Source organism: Catharus ustulatus, chromosome 3, assembly GCF_009819885.2.
Source record: "Catharus ustulatus isolate bCatUst1 chromosome 3, bCatUst1.pri.v2, whole genome shotgun sequence".
In the NCBI taxonomy this organism is placed as follows: Eukaryota; Metazoa; Chordata; class Aves; order Passeriformes; family Turdidae; genus Catharus; species Catharus ustulatus.
Genome location: NC_046223.1, coordinates 18,541,185 through 18,548,130, shown reverse-complemented (window position 1 = coordinate 18,548,130; position 6,946 = coordinate 18,541,185).

Genomic DNA, 6,946 nt, shown 5'->3' with positions numbered 1-6,946 from the left:
CCTCTGTCCCCCAGCCTTTGAAAACCAAAAGCAGTTACGGTATTCTTTCCCTGAGCTCTTCATAGTCTTCTATCCAGCATCTATCTAACTGCTACCCCTTTTTGCCTAAGAAATCCAGAAATGGAATAATTTCCACCATATATACCCCTTTCAGGGTGTTGGGAATACTCCCTGCCCAGTCTCCATTGCATTGACTCATCTCTTTAAATCAATGTACCAGGTATAGGCTTCCTGTGGGCAAGAATAACTCACAGGATCAGCAAATGCAACATTAATCCTGTTCTAGATTAAAAGGAATTTAAGCAGGTGTTCTTCTATGCCAAAAAGCAATTTAAAGTAATCTTTCAGTTCTGGCAAGAGAAATGAAAAAGAAGTAGATGGATCTCAGGAAGAAAATAAATATAGCTTAGCAGGCAGTGTTTAGACTGATAGCACAAGAAGTCTTTTGGAGCTAGATGAATTGCTAAAACAAACGAACCAGCCTTCCTTCCCACTTGTCCTTGCTTGAGTCCACTCACAGCAGGACTTTCAGTCCCCATGCACACAGCTCCCATTGCCTGAGCAGCAGCTCCTGTCATTATTGCCTCCCTGATTATGACAACCTTCCCTTTTACATTCACTACTCTTGCCAACACTAGTTGGGTGCATTAAGCTTCGAGTGAAGATTTGCAATTTCTTCTTTTGCTGAGCAAGCTTAAAAATACCGTTTTTCTCCTATTTTAATTCCTAATAGCTACAGAACATCGCTACAATCTGTTGTATGTCAGTGCAGCATTTGCAAAACAGGCGAGTACAGTCTCAGAAAATTAAAATTAAGTCCCCTACTTGCTCATAAGGGAGACAAAGAATTGGCAGCAGAGAAAGTTCATGTTGCAATGAATACTTGACAGTGCATATTTAAAACTTCTCCCTCTTGAACATAACAAGAGGCCTCCCCTTTGGATCACAGGATGCCCTGTCACCGAGTCCCATCCCCACTGGAAAGCTTGAAGCCCAGTGGGTTATATCATAAAACCCCCTGAAATTCTTACGCTGGCCATCAGGCAAAACCCTTTATCTGCCTCAGCAGGTCTGCTTGAAACTATTAAACTCCTGCTGAGGCTGTCCACACCTTGGAACAGACCAGAGATCTACTGCTGTCCCACAAAAGGCTGGACAAAACCTTCAGCATGGACCAGAGCCCAGGCAGCCGTGCTCAGGAGAACATAAAACATCTTCTATTCCATGTAACACTCCCCACCCTGCTGGGAACCCCTGAGCTATCCAGCAGTGCTTATGGCATCCTCTGCTGTGACCTGTGTCACCAGAGCTGCTGGTTTCCAGCCAACTGAGGCTACAGAGTTATGGGCAGTTGCAGCAGAGAAACAGAGACTGAATGACACGCTCTTCTGCACCTTTAACTAACTTTTATTATTGGTCCTTCCAGATAACAGGTAGAACAGTACAAGGAAGAAAACTCCTTTCCACTGCTCCTGTGTTGGTAAATTGATTCCTCACAGCTGTAGAATAGATGGGTACCTTTCCCCAGGATCAAAATTTATGTGTGCTGGTAACCCAGGCTCTGTCACCACCACAATTCAAGCAAATCCCAAGAAAGGGGAGCAGGATCATGCTTTTCTATTTCTCAGCTTTCTGGAAGGGCTGACTTACAATACATAACATTTAATCCCGTCTGAACTAGCTTTTATTGAGAAGTAAAAAGTACTATGTAAGAGGAAAAAAAATTTGATCTAAAGAGCAATTTCATTTCAGGCAGAGCATTACAGCTTGGCAGTAGTTTACCTGACAGATTAAGTGTAAAATGAAGGGAATCTCGTCTGTCCAAACACTGCCTTAAGTTGTAACTCAGACATTCTAAAGCCACTAAATCCACTCAGTGATCCACTCCCACTTACCTTCCAGGATTGTTTAATCTTTCAGGCGCCTAAATTTAAAGGTGCCTCATCACACAGACAAATTATTTCCCTGTCACATAATTTCAGTTGCCTCCTGTTGCTCATTAGTGCTCCTCTATGAACAGTGGTATTTCTCTATCACCTGCAGCTCTGCTGTGATTTACTTCAGGCTTTTGAATCCTTCCTATGTCCTTCAGAGCAGCCATGACCAGAGCATGACAGGAACAGCACTCAGCTTTTAAATTACAGTCTCTGGCAAAATATACCCTCTTGGGAAACCAAACACACAGATGCTTGGTTCTGCTTTGCACAAAGTGTACTAAACCATTAGATGCTTGTCCCCCAAAGAGGGAAAAGCAGAAAGGATGCCAAATGGATGAAGACACTTTATTTTCCCTACAGGTTCCTCCTAAACTTAACCACAGAAACAAATGCAAGACAGAACTTACGCAGCTGTGTAAGGAAACTGGATTTTTTGGGTGAAGCTACAAGCTCTCGAAGAAGCAGGGTCTCATCTTGGCCTTCAGCAGCAATTTTCTTGTGTTGGAGTAAGGCTGGTACCAGAAGTACAGGTCAAGGCTCAAAGAGGAAAATGGATCAGTATGTGGAGACACTGCATTTGGCAAGGAGATTCCCCTCAGTAGAAAAGATGGAGGGGAAGGGGAGACTGTGTTTTGTGAACTGCAGCAATAAACTTGGAAAACGCAAACATTTTAAGCCAAAAGCCTTGGGCATTTCCAAGCATGGTAACTGATTTTTGAACCATGGTATGAGAGGACTGACTAATCCAAAGTACTACTTGTCACAAGAGCTAACACCTAGAAACTTTCTACTGCCCACACTTACAAAAAGTGAATGCCCAGGAGCACCACATAATGCCTGTGATCAATAATTAGTTCATGTTGGGAAGGATTGCTCAAAGCAAAGAACACGATGGAAGTGCACAGAATGCTGAATCAGTAACAAAGTGTTACCCTGTCTTCCAAGGTAAAAAGTTCCACAGAGAAAGATGTAAAAGGGGGTAATGAGGTTACATCAAGAAAATTAAGAAAAGGGAAATTTGCAATAGTAAAGAGACTGAACAAGCAGGGTATAAATTAATTCTAGTCAGGTTGCTTTCTTCATCTTACATGATGCAGCTGCCTGACACTAGTGATGGTTTCAGTAAAGCTTAACATCTTTGTTAACCCTTAACAGTCACAGGTAAATTCCAGAATAAATCTCTGAATTTCTAGAGATCACATAGAGGTGTTGCTAAATCATTTGGACAAATGAAGACTGACATTAAGCTTAAGTCACACCAGTTTAAAACAGCAAGCCACAACTGAACTGCAGACAGACCCAAACCCAAAGCTGTGATGCTGTGATCAATAGATTGAGCTCCAGGTTTTCGTTCATATCTCACATTTCATGGAAAATTCTGAATGCAGGAGGACAAACTAGGGACCAGGATATCTGCTCTACTTTCAGGGCAAGCATGAATGACTCAAAACAGGACAAGGCAATGTTTGTGCTCGCAGAATTGCTTTGGGCCTGTCCAGAATGTTTGTCTGGTGCCTGTCCTCTTTCCTCACCTACCTTGTCATTGTTACAGTAAGTACAGATTTTCCTGACCACTTTCCCAGTTTCTCTGTTGGGAGAATTTACTTATTGTGGATTTTCTCTCTCTGAGCAACACAGTTTACACTGGGTGAATTTAGGGGCTGTTAGGGAGCCTGGCACAGACACACAGAACAACACATAACAGCCCAAAGCTGTTTGGAGGAAGAACAACTGCATGAACACTGAGCTGAAAAGAAAGAAAACCAGCTACGTGCATTAAAACATGAAGACTCTCGTGAGATCCTTATGTTTCCCAGAAATTACTGCCATTCATTTTGCATGGGCTGTAAGGATGAAGGGATGCTTTAACTGAAGCCTGGAAAGGAAGGCAGGAGTCAGGGAAACAGATTTGTCCTGGAGTCCTAAGCATTTCTTTGTGATCTTGGAACCATCACATGTTTTCAAGGCATAGCAGGACACAGCTATAAATGCCAATATTGAAAGTCTAAAGCTAATAGAAATTTATTGAAACTAAGATTTCCTTTTGTTTTGACATTCATGGAACAGAAAAATAATTAATAAATATGAAGCTACTATTGTTCCCACTGGAATCAATGCAGGATTTCCACCAGACTGGACACAAAGAATTTTTTTTTTTTTTTAACTAGTGGGTACTATGTCAACAACAAGCCTAGCTCTCATTTGCACCAGGAAAAGCTCCCTGAGTCACAAAGCCAGCCTCATGTGACTGTCTGACATTTGTCAGATGAAATGAAAGCAATTTATGAGGTCTCAGTATCATGACAGTCTCAAGTCTCCTTTCTGACACAGGCCACAAGTGGCACTTAAATAACTCATTCCTCTGCACAGAGGCACACTGGTCTCTGAGAGGACACAGGGCTGCCCCAATTCCAGCTGGTACAATGGATTTTCTAGAGGCAGACATAATTCTAGCCTCCTGCACACGAATTAAATTAATTGATCTTGTCTGTTGGGAGGGCACTGTTCTCCTTGAGCCAAACTCTGCTTTCAGTCACAGCGTGTGAAGCCATCCTGCACTGACTCTGGTGCTCTGGAGTGCAGACTGCAGGGCTCCTCCTGTCCCTCAGGGATTTTTAGTGAGCAGCAGCTCCACTTGGCTCCCTGCTGTCTTTGTTAATAACACTCCTAATGGTTTGTGTTTGCATCTATTTTTGTATCTCTCAACATACTTGTAAGATACTCAAGGCTGCTTTGGAAAGAACCCGAGCTCAGGAGTGGGGTGTATTTAAAATTCATGCACCCCAGGTTGCTGTAGATATGTCATTGGTACTCATTCAGTTTGCAGGAGTTTTTTTTCTCCCTTTCCAAAGTCAGAGGCAGCCTGGTGCACCCAGTCCTCAGAACACCTAACAGAGAAGCACCATCCCTTCCTTTTGCAGGATCTCCAGTTCTCCACAAGAACACCACAAACACTAGGGCAAGCAGGGAAAGAAGAAAAGGTCATTCTACAGCTGCAGGGTAAACTAATACAACTATCTGTTCTTAAGTTCCCTTTGGCCTGACAACACTTCCCACGTTGTTTAGTCTACAACTCAAAACGTCCATACCTGCAAACTGTTTGAGACACAGATTATTCAGCATATCTGTGGAAAACAAAGGGGAAAACTCCCATCATAAAATCTCCTATTGCAGCTCCTTGAACATCAGCTATGGACCACAACAAATCCCTTCTCCTGCTCTCAGCTGGGGTATTATTCTCCTCTCACTGGGTGTTTGGTGGCCATGAGCCTCAGGCTGGAGTCCCTCAGGCCTGATGGATGTTAACTTCTTAGGGTATGGATACACCCACATGCATGGAACTCAACACAAAGCCTTGGCAATAAAACTACCTTGACTTCAGCTTTGCAGTGCATCCTGCAGCATCCCTCCAGATAGAAGTCTGGGAGAGGATGTGTTCCCAGCCCTGTGTGTCAACATACTGGTGCTATACTGGTGTGCCAGGGGAGTTCCGTGGTCTGAAACATCATTTTGAATTCAGGTCAGGTTCGTTTGTTGTTTCTTTTAAAATCATTTTATGTCTCAACTACAGAAAAATAATGTCATATACACACAGCAGTTCTGTGAGCTGGTTTCATGCTGAGAAGCAAAATGAACATTTTAAAAGATCAAATCTGAGGAAACCTGAGTATTCTTAGTACACATAAATATCACCACTATTTATAAACGATAACCTTATTTTCATTTAAAAAAATAAATTCAGCCCTGTGCCTCATTTCGTTGCTTAGGTGCCAGTTCACCTTTCCATGGATGCCTGCCTGTGCTAGCTGAAGCTCTCCTGTCTCCTCAGCAGAGCAAAGCCTGCAGCACACGGGTGCTCAGTACAAGATGCTTTGCACCGCTGCCACGCACTCGGGGAGGGAGCGGCAGCCTCAGCAGAGTAATGCTGCCACCAATTCACTTGTTTGGAAAAGCTTGGGAATGTCACAACTTGTTACATGATGGTACCCTTAATATCCTTGGGAGGCAGTCATAACTTCTGCCCGAGGCGCCTGAGAACTTCCACGAGCACCAGCAGCACAAAATTAACGATGCAGCTCAGCCTGGGAGTGGTGGCATTTTAATAGTGGGGAGAGGAAGCCTTGCACACTGCCAGCTAATCTTGGAGAAGTAAATGAATTAACTCTCATTTGTCACAGGCTTTGAGATATTCCAAGGAAACGTTCTATAAAAGCCAACTTGCTATTAAGTATTTCTGACAAAATATTGTTTTAATTAATCTCTGTCTTTGATTTTCTGTTTGGGCTACTCTCGCAATGGCCTTTTGCTCGCTTTTACTGTAGGTGATGTGGGCTCACCCACACATCATTTCCAGAAGCTATAGAGAATTATGTCACTGCAAGTTATTGATTGTGTTCCAACTTGGATTCTGCTTTGTACAGGCTCTAATTAATCCATATTCATACCATAAGGATTTCTCAGCTGACTGTGGTTTGATCAACCAGCAGAGAAATACAGAGTTCATATCAGTTACGTCAGCTCTTTCCAAGAGAAAGTGCAGCTCTCCACTAGCTTTGTGTCCAGGCTGTCATGAACTATTTTGATGGAAATAAATGTCACCATTTAAAAAAACCCCCAACTAAACAAAAATAAAAATCCAAAACAAAAAACCCAAATCAAAAAGAAACAAAAAAACCCCTTCCCACAAAAGCCAGATTACTTAATGCATTTCACAAACATAATCTAAACTTTGCACTAAAACAAAAAAAAAAGGTCCTATGCGCTTAATCAAAAAAGAAGACCTTTTGGATGAAATGCACTCAGAAGACAAGCCAAAAGATAAGCGAAGAAAATAAAGAGATAAGAAGATAAGCAAAGAAAACCTGTTGTTAAAGATGAGAGAATTGACTTGGGTTGTCTATGTTTTTGTGGTTTCAAGCCCAGTTAGTAGAAAAATAAAACTGTGTAACCCAGGAAGAAGATTCAGCATTTCCCTCATTTAGTCTACCCAACCTTTCTGTTGTGCTAAT